This window comes from Austrofundulus limnaeus, unplaced genomic scaffold (genome assembly GCF_001266775.1).
Source record: "Austrofundulus limnaeus strain Quisiro unplaced genomic scaffold, Austrofundulus_limnaeus-1.0 Scaffold42, whole genome shotgun sequence".
Lineage (NCBI taxonomy): Eukaryota > Metazoa > Chordata > Actinopteri > Cyprinodontiformes > Rivulidae > Austrofundulus > Austrofundulus limnaeus.
In genome coordinates this window covers 833217-856836 of record NW_013952444.1, presented here as the reverse complement: position 1 = coordinate 856836, position 23620 = coordinate 833217, and the positions used below count along the sequence as shown (strand labels likewise).

Below are 23620 nucleotides of genomic sequence, written 5' to 3'. Positions count from 1 at the left end.
AGGGACAATTTAGAGTTATCAATTAAACTAACAGTCATGGTTTTGGGTCATGGAACCCATGCATGCACGGAGAGAACATGCAAAATCTACCCAGAAAGGTCCTTGGGCCAGGATTTGATCCAGTGACCTTCTTGCTGAGAGGCATCAGCTGTACCAACTGAGCCACCATCTATCCCTGACCTCAGTACCTAAAATTAACCATTAATCCTGATCCCTCATATTAACCACAGACCCCCAACCCAAAGATCCTTAAGTGGCGCAACCTGGAAAAGCTGCGTGTGGCAATGACTGATGCAAGGGGGTTGCCCAACGCGTCAAAACTGGATGCAGACAGTACCTGACCAAGCATCACTATGAGACGAGAACGTGTTGTACATGCAACTCCAAGCATGACAGACACAGCAAAAATACTGGCAAACTCAATGTTTGCATTTGTGTTGCATCCATTTTCATCACTTTGAGTTGCCAAGTAGCCTCCTGACATCTGTGAGATACCAGCTTTAAGACCTCTCCAGGTTTTTACACATTGCATTCACTCTTTCAAACTTGCAGTGCTTTCAATTATATATTTTAGTGTCTTGCCTAAGGATACTTATGCACACTGGTGGGGATTGAATCTCAGACCCTCTGAATAAAAAAATAAATAAATAAATAAAAAACAGACTCAACCACCAACCTTTCCCAATAAAAGAAAGCCAAATTGCATAAAAAATATTTTGAATATGCAGGCAGATAAGTCCCAAATTATATCAGTAACTGTGGTTTTTGTCTTCCTCTATTTGGGGTGTTCTGGACCTCAGTGGGATTAAAGTGGGTGGGGTGATGGGGCTAGTCCACGTCTCTGCCCAGGGGTCCATTGCTTCATAATCCAGACTCAACCACCAACCTTTCCCAATAAAAGAAAGCCAAATTGCATAAAAAATATTTTGAATATGCAGGCAGATAAGTCCCAAATTATATCAGCAACTGTGGTTTTTGTCTTCCTCTATTTGGGGTATTCTGGACCTCAGTGGGATTAAAGTGGGTGGGGTGATGGGGGCTAGTCCTCTCTGCCCAGGGGTCCATTGTTTCATAATCCGTCCCTGTCCTGAGTGCTAATCTCCTCACAAATTCACCTTATGTCTCTTTTAAGATGGCGCTTCGTGTGAGTGGAACAGTAGGAACAACTGTTTTGGGAGCCGCTTGAGTTTAGTGCATACCATCGGGAGGACGGCTTCTCGGGACTTGAGAAGGCGCAAAGTGACACGAGTGTAGCCGAGTGAATCCGAAAATCCCGCTGACCGACCGGTGCGCGTTTTCCCCCACCACGGAGGCAGAGGGAGAAGCGTGACTGCGAGACTGGCGTGGGGAGAGAGAGACAACTCCATGCCTTCCGCGGCTCCTTCTGCGCGGACCGTGGACCGACTTCTGCGAGCGAATTAACTTAGAGAGGAGCGTTTCACTCGCGAGAAGAGAAGAAATAACATTTCCTCTCGCCTCCTCCGGCTGCTGGCGGAGAGACGCTCGAGCTGCCACGAATAGATCCAGTATCCACGACCCCCCCCCCCCCCCCCCCCCCCCCCCCTCCCGGTTGGCTGGGTCGGTTGACCGGACCGCGTGTTCGTCCTCCGGAGGTGGGCTCGTCGTATCTTAACCCCCCGCACTTCCTCTCTTGGTTCTAACTTCTCTGTGGATTGTCGTGTTTTGACGGGACTGGACTCTGTGGGTTCGGAGAAGGAGAGAAATGCCAACGGCGGCGACAAAGAGGAGATTCAGTAAGTGACCTGTTATCTTTTTTTTAATTATTTTATTTTATTTTACTCCGTATTCTCCGTTCAACTTGACACTTGCCACCAAGTTACCGAACTCAGCAACGCATTTCCCAAACCTGTTTATTATTTATTTAAATTAGGATTTAAAACGGGTGAAATAATAAGCAAGCTGCGTCTGAGGCAGCCCGGCATGTTTTTATTTAACTTATAACGCGAAGCCAAAGGCAACTTTTGCATCAACTGGAGCACATAATCATTAGTTTTAGCCTTGCTCTTCCTTTCCCCCTTGCAGTTAAGTAAAGTTAACGTGATAGAGTCGAGGCAGAATATTAATTTCATTCACTTGTCAAGTGATTATATCTTTTCTCCATCAATGAACGCAGAAACCTGCTGCATGGTTTCTACCCTGCCCCTCATGCACCTCTCACAGGACTGCTTGACGTCGCAGCAGTCTTTGCTGGGGATGTAATTTTCAACCGAGCAGAAAATCTGTCCAGAATAATTAATGAAATAATAAAAGAAAAGGGAGGGAGGGGGAGAGAAGTGGTGGTTTTTTATGTGGGATGCGAGCCTGTCTTCGCCCTGTTCTTTAATAGCCCATTGCAATGAAATGATTTTCTTTGACCCGTCATGATAATAAAGCAGATTTGCTTTGGCTTTTTCTTTCCACTGCGCGTGCGTTCAAGACAAAACCTCCCCCCTCCCTCCACCCTTCATCCATCCTTCATCCATCCACCTATCTATCCATCATCTTTAGACACAGACGATGCAAAAAAAAAAAAAAAAACACCTGTCATCCTCTATGTGTTGTTATGCTTTTTGCAACTATTCCCCGCCACTGCAACGCTGGCTGCAGAGACAGTTTTCATTCCAAAGATTTGCACCATGCAGCAGAGTTGGAAGGAGAGAGAGAGAGAGAAAAAAAAGAGGATAAAAAATCATGGAGCATCATTTACAGGTGTGCCACTTTATATAATTACCTCCAGGCGTTGAGGGAGGGCGGGGGGCTTCGCTGGCTGGATGTGCAGAAGGACACAGGAAGATGGCCAGCATTACATCAAAGCCTTCTGCTCCTGTTTTCATTCATTTATTTATATATTAAAGGACAAAAAAAAAAAAAGATTTCTGCACAGTGAGTCACATGCTCATATAGCCCCAATTGCCACTCTTTATTAATACATAAATTTAATTAAAGCTGTCACAGGCACAATGAAGAGGGCTGAGATGATGCAGGGTGGGTTAGTTTCTTGGAATTGCATCAGAGGTTTTCTGAAACAGATCTCAAGGCCTCGCTGCATGTTCGGTCTCTAACCTTCACATCCTGCCAACCGAATAGGCCGTAACGAGCTGCATGTTGGTGCTATATTTGCAGCATTGTTTTTATAAACTCATCTAGTTTGCAGGTTATGAGATCATTGTGGCTGCGTTTGCTTGTGGATCTTTGTGTTTCGATTCATCATGCATTGATGATTTATGGGGTTTTACTTGAATTGATTTAGCAAAACAGGCAACTGTCAGATACGGTTTGGCTTACAGATTTAGCATTACATGTTGGTATCTTATAGATAGATATCATATAAACCTGTGTTGACAGCTGTGATAGGTGTCATGCAGCTGAAGCATCAATGGTTTTTTTTTTCATCATGCTGACTAGATAAAGTCTGCAGAGGAGCTGTGAGATTTTATTATTATTATTTTTTACCAAGTCCTTGTTTTATTCTGTTTGTGGGCTGTGAAAGTCAGAATCAGTCTGACATTTTTTAATGCTATCTGTGAGGTTTGCTAATATCTTAAGCGGTTTGTTTCAGTGGGAACAAACTCCACAAGGTATTAGATTAATTTTAATCAAAACCTAAAGGTTATTCAAGGGAAAACGTGTGACTTAAATGACCATTACTCCTGGGGGATCGCAGAGTGGTCCACAGTGTGTTGCTACGTTGCTGTCTCTTTTTTTGTCCCTTTCCATAAAGGTGTTTCTGTTGTGATTTTTGGAGTGCTGACCGTGCATGAAAAGAAGCCAAGGTCCTTAGCTGGTGACATCATTAGCTAGGCACAGTGCAGACAGCCAAAGGTGGAGCTATAATATTCCATCCTATGCTATAGTGTCACTCACATAACAATAATTAAAGTCAAATAAATAACCTGAACTCTTTTTTATTATAATTGCACACATAATTGATTGAAAATGGGAAAGAGGCTCAGCTTTTTTGAACACAAGTCACCCTAGAACATCCAGCTGAATTCATTATGTTTTATACATGTGGTCACTAACATGCGGAATGTGGCAGTTTGAGCACAGTTCTGAATATTGGTACATATAGCATTAATGTTGATCAGAGAAAATCACTTTCTGTGCTGAATATTTAGCATTTAATTATGTATTACACAACACCTGGTTCTTTGGGTACTTTGGATACAAAGCTCATCTTAAGCTCAAGGCTAATGGACGATCTTACTCCTTGGTTCTGATTTTTTGCTCTGAAACATCTGAATGGAGGCATTGATTTATGTTTCTGCCATTTTTGCACTTTTTTCTTCAAATTTGGCCACTTGACAGCTGTTCTTTGGCAACTATGCTATCTTTTCTCTTTACAAGTTATTCGGTTGCTGTGGTGGCTCATCATTATATCATTCAACCTCTCCAGACTGCCGCTTGTTCTGTGAGCATTCTCAGACTCCACTGCAGCTAACAATTGTAGTTTGCTATTTTGCCACAGGCAATCTTTGGTTACGTCATTGTTCTGCTCTGTTACTGTGGGAGATCGATGTAGCGGCACGTCCGCACCAGCTGCTGGATCTGCTTGGAGTGGCCCTTCAGCTTGCAGCAGGCCTCTTTAAGATCAGGACAAGGACTGCTATCACCTGCTACAATCCAAAACTGGTGGAATTGGAGTCTGCCGATTGGCGGACTGAAAAAATGGCTAAATAACATTCAGATATTGCAGGAAGAGAGACTTGAAGCGGATAGAGCTGGTTAGCAGAGACTGTACTTTTGAATAACATGTGCCTATCTAAAATCTGTGGTTCTGAGAAGCAGATCCACTGTATATAAAATGAAACATGTAGTTCGGGTGACACACGGGACCAAGGTTGATATGGCCATTCTTCTACTAAAGATGTTGCAAATTTACTTACTTTGGTTATGTTACATTTGTTGGTGTGGATACATTTTTGGTCTGTGGGAAGATGTGTCTGATCTTGCAACGGTTATTTCCCACAGGCCTAGCCTTGGTCTAGTTTGAGCATCTGTTTCAGAATCCTTGTGTCCTGTATTCCTTGGCAGGGACCACACTGAATGGCACTGTTGGAGAGCTCCAGCTTGTCTGTGGCCATACGTTGGAAAACCATGCAGCTCAGCCCTACTTCAGTTGACATTTCTCATGCTTTCCATGTGGGTCAAAATCTTTGTAATTTCAGAGCCTTGGAGATTTAATGAGAGGTTTTACCCATGGTGTGTTGGTCTGTGGTGGGTGGGTTCAGCGTTTCTCGAGTTTATTGGAGTTTATAACTACTCTGAGATGCCTCGCTAGCCCACACTGAGGGCGTTGGTACAAAAAAAGTAAAAAACTCTTATTTTAAAACCACACAAACTGGTTCTAACTGGTTGGCGTGGGTCTCAGATCAATTCTGGAAGCTTGAGTTTCCGTTCAGGGTTGCAAATTAGGCCAGTTTCTGTTTGTGTCAAGACTCAGGTAAAGATGCCGTGTGTGCAGATTTTTTCTGCTTATAGAATCAGAATGTTTTGCTCCTGCATCTATAGGGATGCTGATATGGTGCTGTTTAGAATCTCATCCCCGTACAGAGACAGGGCGCTCTCGGTAGCACGCATGGCGGATTTTTAACAATGCCTTTTCTTGAACGTCAGCAGCGCCGAGGCAAAGAGTGATTTACTACTCTGTCTACGAGGGTAATGTAGGAGCAATTTGACTGCTGATTGAAACCAGGTCTCCCATTTCAGAGTCCGCTGGTGACATTATAAACCATTTACACCAATGTTTTACAGGGCACTCCTGCGTTTGGTAAAGTGGAAACAGATGCATGGCCTAAAAATGGCCTGTGCTACCACCACAGCCCTATTTTTACCCAGGCCTTGTGTGATTTGTTATTTTGTTTCAAAGTGTATGAGTTCTGCTGAGTGAAATAGTAAGGAGGACATAGAAAGGCTAAATGTTAGGTTAATCAGTCCTGCCTGTTTTTCATTTAAGTCAAAGGACCTCCTAGATATAAGGGGTGTGTCTGGTTTTGATTATGCTGCCTTTTCTGTAAGTGGGGACACCGCCTCCCACCCATTTCTAGCCATTAAGAATATATCAGAGCTGAAGTTCAGTTTCTTTGTTTCTATCAACATATTTAGGACAACAGCTTTTGCTTTAATGAACCAAGCAGCCTCCATTTAGTTTTTTTCTTTCTAAAACACAAGTCATTAAAAAGTCATTGCATTACTAAACACAAAAAGAAAGTGCTTCTCAAAGAGAGAGAGGGTGCGAAAATTACAGTGAGCAAGGTCCAGATTTTTTTAATCTTAACCTTTAGGAGTTCGAATCCTGCTTCCTCTTTTTTAGTGACCAAAACTCAACAACAGGTGCAGCTGGTTCACTTTTCCAGAAAAAAAAGACTGACAGGAACTTTAATGTAAGGAAATGGCAAGATGTGCTGAGTTATGACAGGGTTAACTCAGTGCATGCATGGGGACAAAACAAAGTGGACTCAAATGTACATATAGCTACAAAACCCTTTCGTATTTGCCAAACCGAATAGATTTTTGATGCAAATTTCTAGAGATATTGGTCAGTTTTAAGATTTAAAGCCTTTTGCTGATTACTTTAGCAACAGCCCTGGAAGATAGCACTGCTCTTTATTTTTATTGAGAGAGTATCTGGTGTGAGAAATGCATCTCTCAGACAACGATGGAAAATCATAGACACAATGTGCAGTGAGCTGCCAATTGGTATGCATGACAAAGTCTGCAGTGAAATGTAGAAAGTGTTGCGATTCATCTGCCGTCCCTGTGATCTCAGATGGTCCCAGATGGCTCTGCAGTTTCACCACACATCTAATTAAAACTCGTAACCGGCAAACACATAAAAGTGGGTTTCTCCTTTTTTTTAAAAACTTGTAATTGTTGTAGACTTTATCATTGTTTCACAGATTGAGATAAATGCACGTCTGTTTACTGTTTGGTTTTCTAATTTGTTTGCATTCTTTATTGCTTTACTGTAAGCAATTACAAAGGCTTCCATATTCAAATATCAATAATGGTGTGTTTGGTGAATTGGTAGCCCAGTCATGTGAAAATATTGTTTTATTGTTGTCCAAACAGAGTAATAACAGGTTGGTTTGTGCTGGGTAATCTTAGTGCTGACTCATAAGTTCATTTGATACTGTGTGAATCAAATATTTTCAATTAAGTTAATACAGGAAAGTGTTGTTCATGACGGTAATGTAAACCTTAAAACTGTGCAGTTCTGTTCGTAAACATTCATTGTAAAATTACAGTAATTAGGGAATTAGTTTAAGAGAAGGTTATGAAAATAAAAGTGTGAGAACTGTTTTATCACCAAACAGAATAAAGTGCTGCTTCTGTCTTCTCACATGAGCAGATTTAGTAGTTTTCTTCAAAGCATCGAACAAGTGAAAAGCACTGTTTGCTTCACTTTTTGAAGAAACTCAAACATGGGGATTTTTGGAAACAAGAATAGCTACATGATCGCCCCGAGCAGCACGCCATACATAAAACCTGGTTTTTGTGGCGAATTGAACAATTTGGAGATGTTCAAAGAAAACAAGCAACTTCCAGACATCAGTTTCTGCTTTCAGGATCATCAGTAAATCAAGCCTCGTCAGCCTCACACGTTTGTAATATTAGTAGATGCTTGTGGCCAAAAGCGTGTAGACAGATGATACAACATTCACGCTTGGGGTTTAACAGTATATTGTGTGTATGTGTGATTGGTCTGATCCGTGTCATGAATCGATCAAATAACCACAAAAGAGTGATCTCTGTGTCTTTTAAACCGTCCTGCAGTATAACTTTTCATTTGAGGTTTAGTCTGCAGGGTTTTCCTTGCTGCAAAGTTCTGCTTTTTTGTTTTGTTTAGTTTCATCCTCTGAAAAAAAAAACACTTGAAATAAGCAAAAAATAAAAAGGTTTTCATTTTGTGCTCTCAAATATTATATTGTTACGGTTTCATAAAGTGTCATAGAGAATTGAAAATAGTAGCACGAGGCTCATTTTCAAGCATTTCTTATTTTTTCAGTGTTGAAGACTCGTGAGATCGTATCATTTGAAATCATAATGCCACTTTATTGCCTCAAATCCAGCTGTGATTTCCATGTATCATTAAGAGTCCAAATAGCTTCCCGTCCTCCACTGTTTCAACTTAACGATTATGTCTTTTCTTAGATACTCCTGTATGGATTCTGACGCTACCCTGACACAGTAGTCGTGCCATTTTGTATGCTGGGAAATGTCCCAGAGGTGATGACAGAAACATGCATGTCAGACTTTGGTGCCTCGGCTGTTTATCTGCCCAGTCAGCAGAAGTGCAAAGATGGCGCACTCTTTCATTTTAGACAAACGCTGGATGGGGACTAATAGAGCAACGGTTCACTGGCAGGTGTCATTCGTTTCACCTGTCACTGTCTTTCTATCTTTTCCAAACTCTTATCTAATTAGAGCACCGGCAGACTCACATATTCACGCAAACACACAGGTCAGTGCCTGAACTGATGCAGAACATTACATGAAGGTCAAACAGTCACCGGTCTTATCTAGCTGGAAGAAATGTCACATACATAGATTAAACATTGGCTGCAGTTAACGAGTCAGTTTGTCACCCTGAGCATGGCCCCTGATTTTCAATTTTTATAAACGATAGTTTAGACTTACTTCTTCCAAAAAGAAAAAAAAATGACACTCGAGTTTTTTTTATTAATTGTTTACAGCTTTAACAATAAAAATGCCTCTGCGCTGTTGCACAAGTGTGGATGGAAACCATTTGACAGCCATAATGCAATTTATTTTAATTAAGTTAAGATTCATGACTTTGCAGTTTTCATCTTGTTGGGTCTTTTTTTTTTATATATTTCTTTGAACTGGGAAGATGTCAGCACACTGTAGCGTTTCACTGTGTGTTTTCTCTAAAAGCTACTTTGCTCAAGGGAGTTTCTGTCTAAGCCATTACCAGTTTTGGCGAGAATACAGCTGCACAAGCACACGCAGATTTCATGTGCGCTGTTAAGGGTGCACAAATCATGCCGACTATTTAGAAATCAGCATCAGGAAATTTTTGTCAGGACACTCGCCAAACTGCGGTTTTATGTGGAACAATTGTTTTTTTGGCTGCCATTTGGAGAAGAAATGGTTTTATGAAACATGACAATCTGTAATTATTAACAAATATGCAGTAGCTGACCTTTTGTTGATTGTGGCAAGTACAAATTCACCCTGAGTGCCACTTGCTGGCTAGAATAAAACAGTTTTTTTTTTACATGACAAAAAGTGCATGCCTTGCTCTCTGTCTGCCCCGCTGATCCGGCAGATGGATAGGCTTTTGGGGAGTGAAGGCGGAGCTGTTTGGCAGTGAGGGACAAAGATGACAGCTCTTCATCTGTGGAGGGCTACCAGGGGCCTTGGCTCTGAGGGTCTACTGTATCCTCTTGACAGAGCTTTGATGCCATCAGAGACCATTAGTGTTGACAGGATGTCATTTTGAAGCATTGACTAAATAAGAGCAGTAAATAAAAATGGCAAAGGTAGAAATAAACTTGATTTTGCTAATGCCAGCCTGGAGCTTAATTAATTAATTTTATCTTGACCCGTTTTACATTACTCTTCAAACGAAGCGGCACAGATAATTTGCTGTAGTTACTTAAATAGTCAGCAGCATTAAAGCCACTTCAGATGCATGTAACACACACACACACATAAAAGTGAAATTGGTGAAGAAAAAAAGCAATTAAGTGTGAATTATTTGCTGTCAAATCTTGCCATGACTTTTGGCCTTTGCTTCGAGCATAGACTGTCCATAAAGCGTCCACAGCCAGTGTTGTGACACAAGTGAAGACAAGTGACTCTAATAAAACCATGTAATGCAATAATTCAGTCAGGGAGTTACCGACCATGGAATGCTTAAAAGATGGATCCCACAGCTAGACTTTAATTGGACCAAAAACACAATAACTAAATTCTAAAACGCAGGGCCGCTTATTATAAATTATTTAACCCTCGCAGTACTCCAATTTGTGCTTGTGAAATTCTGAAACGTGTAAAGAATGTGCTGTGTGGTCAGATTGTTGAGACCTCAGTTCTGTGTTTCTAAAGTTTGTACTTAAGTGAAAGAGGAACCAAATAATTTGGCTTATAAATTGTGAAATTTGAGCCAGAGAAGCCACAAATATGTATTTGGATGTTTATTTTGCCCTAAAAAGTTTCTTATTGGAGTCAAATGACATTGATGCAATTTTAGATCAAATAAGAACTTATTTACCTGTTCAAATAAGCTCTTGTAATATTTAACTTTATCTCATTTTAAGTGGAAAAAGTTTTAAACAGATAAAGCTACAAAGCAGTTTTTTCATCACAGGCGTGCTTTACTGTTCACCTTCCATTTTTCTGCAACCAAGTCACAGGGAATGGAAAAGCATCGGGACTTCTGAACTAGTTTTTAATGGAATGTCTTCACATTGACCAACATGATAAGTTGCTTTCCGTTTCCTGTTTATATATAAATATAGGCTATGATCGTATAAATGACCCAGTGGGTAGATGCACATTACTAACATTCATCAGACTCACAATAAGTACATTTCAAGGTTACACGCTGCAGTGCAGAGCTAAAATCATGTCAAATTTCCAAACTGTAGTGAGAAAGCAATAAAATATTACAGCATGAGGTTACAGGGTGGTTTAGGTGGAGGTGGGAGGGAATCTCATTTGGTTCTATTTGTACTAAATGGTATTTATTATGTATTTAATGTCTGGGGACATGGGATAAAGAGCTATTTTCCATTTCAACAAGGTCTGAAGGTTATTTTTTCTATTGCAGCACATTCATAAATGTGGTGCAACCACTGTGATGCATATAACTTACTAGTAAGAACACACATTAAGCAAAACACAAACAGAAAGGATAAGTAACAATTATTACATATTATGAAAATAAATGTCATTAAAAAGATGTTACAATGTAACCCTTTACAAAATGCATATTCTACACAAAACTAAAACAGGCAGTAAAATATCTAATGTAAAAAAGGGTGGATGGAATGATGAGTCACAAATGACAGCTTTGAAAAATTATCAGTAGAAATTCTTGTGAAAATTCTGTAACTCTTCAGCTGGCCATGACCTCTGCGCCACAAAGGATTCCTACATTCAGGTTGTAAAAGTGGCTGCGCTGGTTCGCAGTAGATTTATGTGTGGTGGCAGGACGCATACAGATTTGACTGTAGCAGAGATTGTTTCAAATATGCATGAAAGTCAAGTCAGGCTTTCAAGCAAGTATACAGGAATACTGCAGAAGATAGGCAAATGATCAAAACAAACTGTCATTTCTCTGCACTCAGTTGAGCTGTAAAGGAAGTTTTTTGTTTGAAAACCTTGCAGATGTGTATTTGAAGTGTAACACAGTGGGAAAAAAACTTTTTTAAAAAAATAGGAGTATGTCAGATTTAGTGCTATATAGTAGCCCTTTACCTTGCTCTGTCTGTCCTTCTACTGTGAAATGGCTGGCCATGAGCCAGTGTTTGGATTACTGCTGTAATGTGATGGTATGAAACAGCCCTTTTAGATATCAATTGTGTTTCACATCAGTTTTTATTATTTTTTTTTACCAAAGTCTGAACAAAAAATAGTCAGAAGAATGTCCTTATAGTCCTGCTTACAAATCACAGTTTGTGCCAATCAGTTTATCAAACAGATTTTTTAGATATACTTTTGAACCAACAAAAGCAGGTTTTATGATCCTGTTGTGAGGATTGAAATTGAAAGAATGGCCGCCTTATTTGCTTAAACAATCACCTGATTTTGTGACCAATAGTCATTCCAGAAGTGTTGTTGTGGTGTTTACTTTAGATCAAGAGAAGTGGCGCGGAAACAACCTCCATAATGCAATGAATTGGCCAGTGAAAGTAAACACCATAACCAGAATTAATTTGTCCAATCATCATGACCGCTGTGAACTGGTGTCAGTAATATATGCAGCAGATAAAATATCATGGAGCTAAAATGGAGCACAGAAGCAGTGACTCAATCAACCAGCAGGAGCTCATGGCACCCAGCACCGTAATGAGGAATGAGGAAGCTGCAGCATCTCTCAAAGCAGACGAAAGGTAGTTTGTTAAATTATGTCCCCGAGAGTTTGTCTGCTTTCAGTCTGCTTAAAAACACAAGCCAAATGCGCCAGTGCATATGACTCGGCCGTATTTCCTATTTGTTGTGAACAGTCAGTCTTATGATGTGTGAGAAAAGTACCAGTGGTCACAGACAATGGTGTGGCCCATTAAGCACTGGTCATGTTACCTTTGTTAGTCGAGACGTGTGCAAGCTCAGGTTGCCTTAAGTGTCTCAGAGGCTGTTTTTGACAGGGAGGAGTGTAGAGATGAAAGTTAAGCTAACACTGCTTGGACCCAAGAGAGCAGAAAAACAGATGCACCATTGATCCCCCCAGAGCTAAATGCATGCTGTGTTTACCTGTCTGCTCCATTAGTGATGTTGACCAACTAAAGCTTGAAATGCATGCAAGTGAGAGCAATTGGATTGCTCAGGTGGTTACAATAGTACCTCATTACATGATGTATCAGTATCAGTGACACCTATCAAGAGGAATGCCAAACACAAAGAAGGCACCTTTTCATTGTGAACTTGTTAAAATGGAATCCCATCATCCACAGTTAACCTCTTCACTGCTGATGTTACCTGGTTGGGTTGGGCATAATCGTATCGTGTGCAAATAAATCGTCAGAAAAACATTAATCGATTACTTTTTGGCATTTCACGATTAATACGATTAATGCCACCAGGCAGAGTCCGCTCGATGCTCCTCTCCGCTTCAAATATGATGAACATTAAAAAAAGTTCTGTAATTTATTTATCTACCAACACAATTTAAAATTTGATGTATAGCCTGAAGTCTGTAATTTTGACACAATTTGGAACAGATTTGTATGAAGAGCAAATCTTTCCCACTAAATTGGTCATGTGACTAGGACATAAGGGTGTCCAGGGACTCCAGGGGATTAATTGTCAAATTAATCGTTATCAGCTAAATACTACAATTAATCGTGATAAATTTTTTTGCCGATATTGCCCAACCCTATACCTGGTTACATATGTTTGTTGATCAGCCAGATTTGTGCAGTCTTAAATGCTTCAAAGTCTGTTTTTATGTAAGTTTAAATGGAGATTTTAATTAAAAAAGGGTATTGTAAAGACTTTGGGACTTTATTTTGTCTTGCCATCATTTGTGTACCTATCCTTGGTGTATTTGGCAGTGCTATGTGTTCCCCTCGTCTGAGACGAACAGTTATTTATTGCATTGGCAGTGTCGCCACGGTTTTCCAAAGCTTGTTGGTTGTCCACTTCAAGTCATTACATTTGATAACTTGATTTTTGTATCTTCTGGCCATATTTCAAGCATTTCTTTTCCAACACCATCCTTTGTTTCTGCCTACCAGGGAGAGTCAAGAGGACCCCATGGACACAGCGCGGTGAGATCCACGCTGCAGCTCCTTTTAAAAAGGGCAATGATTCATGAGGCTGGCTCTCCTGTCCCTGGGGCTGAGAGGAATAGCTGGCATTATCTTCTGCAAATGGGTCTGAAAATGCTCTTGGCCAGGTTGACCAGGCCTGATTTATAACCCAAGATGCACTGAATGGTTAGGCTCTCCTTTCCAGCGTATAGGTATGAGACCCAGTGCATGTTTGAACGTGCACAAAATCTCACCAGTATACCCCCTCCTCGCCCCTTTTATTTTTCTGCTTGGATTGTATTCAGCCATGCAGTTTACTCTGATCATGTGTAAAGAAGAGGGAAAAGAAAGAGAACTAAATGTGTGATGCAAACCTTGTAGAGTAGAAGAAGTAGCCTTACCCTATAATATGTCAACAGAGAGATAAACAGTTTTTCATCTTTATCTTTCTTTTTCTAAGCTTCTAAATAGATATGAACCTTATCCTTGCCTTGAAGAAGGAGCCACTGTCAGAGAAGTAAAAATGGCTTCTTAGAAAACTGAAAAAGAAAAAAAAACACCTCTCTTTAATCTTTGTAAACTAGTGTGAAACTGTGAGTAAATTCTCCCAGACTATTCAGTTTTAAGAAAGCCTGCTGAATGCTTTTGTGTGTTTTCCACTCTGATGAGCTTCATGTCTACAGTGTGTCTTAATTTTTGAGACTCAGCAGTTCAGAATCTGTCTCAGTCGAGCAAAAAGGATCAATGGGATTTTGAAAGAATAATGAAAATGAACAGTTTGAACACAAACTGAAATAGCTGGGATTTGAACCATAGATGAATTAAATGCCTTCAGTTGTCCCAAAGCAGGTAACAAAGAACGTCACTGAGCCTCTCAAAGGGAATGAGAATTGTCTAGTCCTGTTTTTGTTAAAGAAACTCTATCTGAGTCTCACATGGGCCACCCTGCGTTAAAGAGACGGTTTTATTCTTCACACCATAATGGGCATCAGACTCATTGTTAAGTCAACAAGGGTTACGTACCAACAGACAGAGTGTAAGTGATAGTTATGACGCCATAACTATTATGTTTTCACATCAAGCATGTCCTTTCTTGTAACTGTTTTCCCTTTTATTTTCACCAGAACTGCAGTGTCTGGAAAAAAAAAACAGAGGCAGGAATCTTTTTTTTATTGCAAAATGACTATTACCCAAACTGCATTTGACTTACTTTGTGAAGCGTCTAAAATGCAGGCTGACAGAGACAGTTTTAGCAAACATCACCTGCTTTCAGTGTTTCCGTCTCCCCCATTAGAGAATTTCTAGGTCTGTTTCACTTTTCTTACGTAAGATCTACAAGAGGGCAGCCACGGAGAGAGCCCACGTCTTTGCCTCTCTGAGCAGCCTCTACAACTCTGTAGAGGATCAGTGGCAGATGCTTTGGGTTTTAATGAGTGACATTTAATGACTGTATGTTATAGAGATCTCTGCATGATGTCTGTTCAAGCTATCCTCCATCTTCTGAACCTCTAGCACAGCCTTTTCCCCACATCTACCCCCCCCCCCCACTACCACCACCACCTTTTTCAGGCTCATGGTCAATGTTTCTAAATGGTGTAGATTCAAGTGGATTATTTAAAAGGCCGTATATGTCAGACAGAGCCTTATTTGGTGGCTCGGGAGCTTGACTACGACTCACTCGACTTCCTGTCCTTGCATTGATTAGCTTATTTTTCTTCTCTTTCTTTGCTTTGCTGTCTTTGATGCTAACACACCTCATGGGAAATTGATCAAGTTTGAGAACCCAGAGACTTGCTAATCCGGTTTTACTATTTTGATGTTAGGAAGTGGTTGAGAATTGCAGAAAGTAGCTTTTTTTTTTTTAAAAAAGTAGAGAACAAGATAAACTGTATAGTTATTATTTAAAAAAAACTTTTTTGCAAACCGTACTTTGGCTCTTCTGCAACTTATGCCACCTCTATGTGGAAAATCATCTGTTCAGCACGTTGGTGAGGTTTTTCATCAAACCACTAATTAGGACTGGTACAGTGATGTGGCTTGAATATGAAAAGAAAAGGAAAATCAATTGCATTCATTTTGAAATTTAATAGTTTTTAAGCCTCTGAGATAATATTTGTATTATAATGTGAGTGCTCAGGCTGTTTTTCATTTCACTCAAACAAGGACGATGACCAGGTTTTATCCTTTGACAAGAATATTGTTATATGGAAAAACATTGTTGACAGCTTCACACCTGAGTGTAGCCCACTGGAGAGAAGGCCAGGTAACGGCAATAATTGAAAAGCAAAGGGTCCATTAATTGATTGATGTTAGGTAATCACCATTTACAGAAATAACACTTTAGTACTAAAAGCCCTCTTGTGCTAGATTTAGCTGTTTTATTTAACATATTAATGGGGAGTGTCAACTAATAATGGTGGTTTTTGATTGCCTTTTATGTAATAAACTCTGAAAGGACAGAAGAAGAGCCAAGACTCTCCATACAAAGCCTGTGGGTTGAGGTTTGAAGTGAAAAACAGTGGACCTGCTGGGAGTCTGACCCAAAGATAATGAAGAAAGCTGGCTTAAGTTTTTGTTCTTTTCTTTTTGGAGGCTTAAAAAGATCATCCATCTTTGATTTAGGAAAGCTTAATGCATGATTTCAGCTGCCTTCGCATCTGTTTTTAGCAGCTTATTTTTGTCTTTTTATAGTGAATAGTGACAGATCACTTAGACCATGTTGGTTTCTTTGTTCTAAAAAAATGATTAAAAAATAGAATTGGGTGAATGCCATCACTTAGTGAGAAGAGACAAAAATATGAATACATTTTCATTTTTGCCAGTGCGAGTCTTACAGATGTTTCTGCTCCTGCTCAAAACTGAGGTGCTTTGATCTGAAAAGGCTCAAATGTTTAGACCCAAACAAAATGTTTATCAGGGAAATTTCATGTAGCGTATTAATTGTTTTACTGCACAACTAATTGGTTCTCAAACTAATTTATTCTTATGTACATCTTTGGATGATATCCAAATATATGGTGACAATAAACATTAGCTTGCAAAAGTTCAGATTTATAATTTATCATAAATGACAGGTTGCAGATTAGTACAGACCCGTTTTTGCTGTCAGACTTGAATTTGCAATTATTAATGTCTCTATCCCAGCTTGTTTAGCTTACAGTATGTGAAGTAAAAAAAAGAAAAGAAGGAAAATCCAAATGCTGATGAGTTTTTCACAAAATGTTATTGAAAAAGTCATTTATAAGTTGCTGTAAAAGTACATCATGAACATTAAATTAAAAGTTTATATAGAGGACTATATTAACTTAGATTTAGACTTTTTTTTATTATTGGACTTCTTATAAGTTCAGCCCCATTCAACATGGCTTTTAAAACTCTAAAGTGGATTGATTTAAGTTTAGCAGAATGTTAAATATACTTTTGACAATTTGTTTTCATCAATAATCTAAAGCTTTTATCATTTTTGTTGGCTCCTATTAGATAGATAAAACACAAACAAATGTATTTACCTTGATTTTAGAATAAAAAAGTATTAGTTAAATGTTATTACTAGCATCGTCTGTAAGTCATTGCTACGAAAAGTATTTATTTATAACAATATATAGGCTATGAAAGAATTTATATATAACAAAAAACAAAGCTGCAAAGTATTTTCTTCATCAAACAACAAATCAGCCTGTCATTGTCAAAAATAATCAGCCAGTTTACAGGTAGGTTTGTGTAGCTTTTGTTATTATTCAATAAAAAAACAATACAATGGCTTGATTTAGAGCAATTAAACACATGTAGGGTCAAGATTCATAAAGAGACAAAAACAATTACTGGATTGAAGCTGGATGTTTTCTGTTGGCTGGAAAGCTGTGAGTCAGAGAACACAACATACTGTCCAGCTAAGGATAGCATTATTTAGATCCTGTCATTTCCTATCAGTGTGGCTTTGGTGTTTGGCTAACAAGTTTTACATCTTAACAGAAACCAGTTCATTTATAATTTTTGCATAAAAGATTATCAGATCATTCATGCATTTTTGCATAAGAGTTTGGATGGAATTTTGCACAACAGCTAAATAAGTTCTGGGCGGCGACTTGCTACTGGACCAAACTACATAAGTGTAGTAACAAAGATTTCTGACACAAAAACCTTTTACACATTAGAGAAGAATGTCCTAAACTTGTTGCTTTAGGTTCAGAATCAACAATCTGAGCTCCTCCAAAATGCCCGACACCAGCGGATGATTTATAAGATAAACAAAAATAATTTGCCGTTCTCTGCATATTCATTGCTGACTTGTGCCATTATTCAGAGACTCATTTACATTTTAAGCAGCATATCATGGTCAAGGACTGTGTGTACTTCCTCCAGCGAACCTCTGGAGCATTGCAATGAGTTTATCTTTGAGGGAAGAGATGCGCCTATTGATCAGAGACAGCTTGACCTGTGTCTGTATCGCAGATGAGCAGTACCCCCCCAGTTCTAAATCTGCAAAGGATCGTGCCATTGATTGACCTTGATCAAACTAAATAAGACAAACAAAACTGCCTGCATTTATTTTGTAATCGTTCCATAATATGCATCCCTATCTTAATTGGGTTCGTCAGATCAATGGATTTATTTTTTTACTGTGAATCTTTAAGAAAAGGCAAGCCTTTCAACTTCCCATTTCATTATCTCCCTCCCCTCCCTCAGGCTTTCATCTGCAGGAATTTTCATCACAGATGTGTTGCAAGTGCACGTAAATGTTTGTCAATAATATGCCAGTCCATCTGGGCTGATGAATATACGAAATATCTTGCTTTGGATGTGTGACACCCTAAATATCATCAAGTGGGATTTGGTATGAATGTTGAAACGTCTTAATGATCAGGTGTGAGGAAAAAAAAACTCGTTGGCACAGAGCCAATCAGAAATGTGTGTCTGACTTTCAAGAAAACTGACTAAATCTGTCTTTGCTTTCATCTCCTGAAAAGTAACTGTAGTTAAGGAGCTGCTGAACTTATTCACTCTTGTTGTCATGAACGAGGATGATAAAGTGACAAAATGCTGGCTGGTTTTGTTGTTTTTCTTATAACAATTGCACATATGCTGCTTTGATGCAGCTTGTAAGTGGGAAAGTTCAAATTGCATTTTTTTAATTTGCTTGTTCAATGTTCATGCATTATTATTTAATTCCTGAACCACATAAAATACACAGTCTGGAAGGAAAAAAAACACAAAACCAAGCAGCTCACCTTGGAGTTTTCTTCCTTTAAGGTTCTGGATTCCAGCGGAGGCTCTGCCCTCCTGTCTGTTGAAGCCTTCTCTCTCTCTTTTTTTTTTTTTTTTGTAGGGGAATTTTTTGTCTTCTGTAGCTTTAACTTTTGCCTCAGCTTAAGTGCAAAAACCACACAAGGATTCCCCCCAGCTGCCACCATTATTCATGGACAAAATAAGGAGGACAGGAAGACTAAACTTCATTTTTATCTATTTATAAAATACCAAGCAGAAAATCCCACCACGAGACAGTTCCTGATGGCAGAATATGTCTTTCTTAGGACAAGAAGAGAACATATTTATACAAGTTAAAAGCTTATCAAAGAGGAACAAGGACTTGATCCTCATCAGAGCTGGAGACCTGTATCACTAGGAGGGCGGTATGACCTGGCATCAGAACCTGATGAGACATGTTGCAACTAATGAAAACCTATCACTATATCTTATCTTTCCATCACATTCAAGTATTAAAATTGTGCAGGGAACATTGTGTTATGTAAAAACTGAACAAACCTGACTGAGATCAGTTTCATATAGGTCAGGGGTAGTAGTTTCTAGAACTTTGAAACTTCAGTTTTTAATACAAATTAACTTATAAAAAACACTTGAGGCAATAAGAAAAGAAACACTTGTGAGTAACATAGTCAAGGAAAACCTATCCTAAATGCAAACAACGTTAATGGTTTTATCAGTGTGACTTTAATGTTCTTTCAAAGTGGAATACTATGATAATACATCCCAACGTTTGCCAACATTAAACCGAGGCAGAGGCTAACTCTTCAGGGTTTATGTAGGTCCCTGAAGAGCGCTGCAGCAGCCAGAGGACCACAGCTCAGCGGGTGTCTATCCTGAGGCTTTTCGCCCCTCTGGTGCACCACTCTAATGTGGGTACGTGCTGTCTTGCATTATCAAGAGCAACAGTGCATCTGCCATTTGACTAAGCTGTTTAACGGGCCAACACGATGTTTGTGTCTGAGACTTGACACAGTAGGGGCAGTGAGTGTGCATGCACAAGATTGGATCCTCCAGCACATGTCAATAAACAGCCAGGGAAGATGAGGATTATATTGCTTCTGTCATTCCAGAGAGTCAGGGAAGGTAAATGGCAGTTTTGCCCGAGGAAAGTGCCAAGGAATACAGTATCTTGGCTGCTATATAGGGTGTTAATCTTCATTAAAGGATTAGAACCACCAGCAAGGTCTGACAATAACTATTGTCCTCTCACCTTAGGCCAGGTACTTAAAAAAAAAACTTTATGGTCTTAATATTTGCTCAAACCGTTGTTTTTCTTTTGTTCTTCGATGGTTCAAGTCACTTGGTTTGGCTTTTACCTGAGCAGCTTATGTTTATAACCTTAAAGTTTAATAAGACCTAGTGCTGGGCGGTAAGACCAAAATTTTATATCACGGTATTTTTAACATTTACACGGTTTCACGTTATATCACGGTATTTTTCTTTTCATCACAGGCCAGCTGATAATAAAATGTACAAACACTGCTTATTAACTTTTTTCTTTTACTGTACCTCTGTCTGTGTCGCTGTTTCCCTCCTCTATGTGTCTTTTCTCTGACTGGTGGTTGGAGACAGTAGTCACGCATTTTGGTCCAGTCGTGAAGGAGGAGGGTTAAGAAAAGTTTATGATCGAGTCTATTGTTTTATGTTATTTATTAAAGAATAAAAGGACACCTTGCACACTAGTTAACTCAATTCCACTACAAAACTACTTCCACTGGGCATTTCACAATAGAACCACGCTAAAGTCTCCATGCGTCTCCACGTCTCTGTATTAACGTTGCGTGTTTAATCTAACCGTGCACGTCACTGAAGACGTGTTTATTACATTCAGCAATGGCAAAAATGAGATGTTTTTTAAACATCAGCCAATATAAGCATCTGAATCTCCACCCGCCGCTGCAACAAACTGCTCAACAATAACATTATCATGCTAATGCACATAGCAGTGCAACGAGGAAAAGTGTCCCCCGGGAAACAGTTCACTGGTGGCCGCAACGAAAAGTTCCGCACGTGTTCAGGCTATTTATACCAGTATGTCAGTATTCAGAAAATCATATCACAACAAAAATTTTAAAAACGGTATTCAGTACAAACCGGTATACTGCCAGCACTAATAAAACCTTTCTCTGTCAAAATGCTTTAAAATAAATATGATTGCCACATCACTAACATCTTTCCAGCTTTTCATTATAAAGTGCACAAAACATTTTGCTTACATGTACTAGTATTTGTCATGTTTCGATTGTTGCTACTGTTATACAGTACCTCCCTCCATCACCTCTGTTTTCTTCCTAGCTGCAACATCAACAAGTTCAAGGAGACGGGGAGCTTTTGTTCAAGCCACTCATAGATTGGATCAAGCACTGTATCAATCACTATTTGTCAGGGTTTGAGGCAGTAATTGAGTTTATGCAGAAATTGAATAGGCCTAATTACTAAGACCTTAGGGAAAAGAATGAAAGAAGATGGAAATTTGATCCTCATCTGCATAATATAGAGTCTTTATCGTTTTCTTTTCATAAATATTTCATAAAAAATACATATATATATTCTCAGAAGGGGTTATATTTTGCTGTGCCAGCAGATGTTCAGTACTTTGACTATCAATGAACTCACCTTTCCTGGGTCAAGCACAAAAAGATTTTCAGTACACTTCATATTTTTGGTCTTGTGGACAACATTGTCCTTTTTTTTATCATAATTTTTGCTTGCTGTCCTGTTTAGAAAATAATGGATGTGTAAAAAAACTTTTTCAAATGGTAAAATGTAGATTTACTGATACCACTGAATGCGTGCATTTTGTTGCATTATTAATAATAAGATTTGCAGCATAACAAGCATATTTCAGCATCAAAATGAGCCTACAACCAGCATGATTTTGTGGATGATGTGCTTTTTGAGTTGTTTTAGATAGAAGTGAGACCTGCCTAATGTTTTGCATGCTCTTAACGAAGCCAAATCCATAAACTTGTCTTTCAGTGTTCATTTTCTTGAAGGGTTTGAGTTTATTCTGCTAATTTTTGCCTGTCACACATGGGAATTGAAGTCTCTCATCACTTGTCGGAACTGGCTGCTGTATCACAAGAGGGAGAATTGGGATCTCTTATGTTCATGAAAAAAACAAGTGATCTAATGAATTTGGGGAGATTTGGAATAGGTTGTCACATTAGACTCAAATTTTAATATTAAAATTTGTTCTGACAGCATCACTGGGTGCCACCTCAGAGTTAGTCAGAGCAGCACTTTGAACATTTTACCCATCATGCCATTAAGCATTTTTGACACTGCATGTCTTTTTTTGTTTTGTTTTTGTTTCGTTTTGTAACCAAGAGGAAAGTTGAAGTTGATAAATACTTATACCACGTGGTGGCAATTAGTGTGTGCAGCAGATGTATCTGGCTGACTTTTTGAGGGAAATGACAGCAAACACAGACTGAATTCCTGTGAGCAGAGCCAGCAGCACCTTGTCTGTCTGTTGGCATTGCAGATTTCTCGCACTCCCACATTAGACTACATTAATGCACTGGCAAAACGGATGTGTAGAATAGTCATTCTCCATGTTGCTGGCGATTAGATTTACAGAACAACTTTGGTAAAGTTACACGGCCTAGTCAGGAAAACAGAATTTGCACCAAGGAGCAATTAAAATAATGGCGTTGGTAAAAATAGTGCTTTTTAAATTATTCAGAGCCAGTTAAAGTAACACTCGGGGATTTTTCCTACGATGTTCCCCTTAAGGCTCCATCTTAGATTATAAAACAACCGGGATAACCCAGCCTTTTAATAAAGGATTGATCTGAGAAGTCAAGTGATTTCACCCTTTTTTTTAATCTCAATTAAAATGCTTTTACTTCTTTGTCATTAAAACACAACCCAACATCATTTGTTATTTAAAAATATAACGGAAAAAAAGTCTGTAAATTTTGAAAGATAGTTACTTTATAAAATCATCAGCTCAGAGCTATCTGAACTTTGTTGTTCTAATTATAGTCCATTGAATTTTTGTTCCTTTTGATGGAAATGCTGGAAAGATTACCTCACTGATTTTCCCAGTTTAAATGATACTTTTTTCTTCCCCTTCTCTATGAAACCCACTTTTGATTCTGCCATTGTCTTTTGTTTGGATTATTTTAAGCACTTGAAATGGTAAGCTTAAAGAATTACTTCTGAGAGACCTTATGTAGTCTTTGTAGTCTCTATTATGTTATAAATACCGAGGGCTCAAGTCTTCTGTAAGGCCAAAATATTAAAATGATTTACAATAGCCGAGGTCTTACTCATCAAATTAAAGCATTCACTTTAGTTTTATGTTTTTATTGGCTGTTTTTAAAGGAACTATATAAAAGTGTAATGACAGGAGAATTTTTAGTATTTAATACTTTTCAGTAATAACCAAACAAAAGTGCATTTGCTACTAGTTACCAATAAAAGTGAAAGTGGTGACTGAATTTGATGGGTTTCTTACAGCTGAATTATTAAAGGGGCAATATAATGTAAAATCAACTTTTTTGAGTTTTATATCATGTTATAATGTTATATTCTCATAAAGAAACATGCCCAAAGCCTTGCTTTGACCCATTCATGCATGTTTGAGAAATCCTGCAGCGTTTTTAGGAAGCCATGCTGAGGAGCAAAACGACAGGTGGGGACCAGAAACGCCTTTTGGTACCAGGACGTGTCTTTAAGCCGAACTTCCTCATGGCAGACAGCCCCCCTACACATACACACACCCCGCCCGTGACTCCTGCAGGCTCTCGGGTGAAAGTGAAAGTGAAACTTAAACTGTCTGCTGAGCTCCACTACTCCTCACTCAGTGAAGCTCTTTTCAGATTAAAAATACCTTTGAGGAAATGTATTTTCTGATGTTGCCAAGTAAACTGCATCATAGCTGCCACCCCCCCCCCCCCCCCCCC

The 23620-nt window shown here is 39.0% G+C and overlaps 1 protein-coding gene across 16 annotated transcripts in view; it reads left to right on the top strand.

The window, feature by feature from the left end:
* Positions 1–1066: 1066 nt before the first annotated feature.
* LOC106516884 (receptor-type tyrosine-protein phosphatase F) overlaps positions 1067–23620 on the top strand; it is a 189641-nt gene continuing 167087 nt past the window's right edge. For 5 of the 16 annotated variants that reach the window (XM_014007456.1, XM_014007454.1, XM_014007457.1 and 2 more), the window contains exon 1: positions 1068–1754. The gene's annotated coding sequence lies outside the window, so the exon portion shown is untranslated. Of the gene's footprint in view, positions 1755–23620 lie in introns of all 16 variants that reach the window. The other 11 variants (XM_014007461.1, XM_014007458.1, XM_014007470.1 and 8 more) reach the window with 5 other exon arrangements.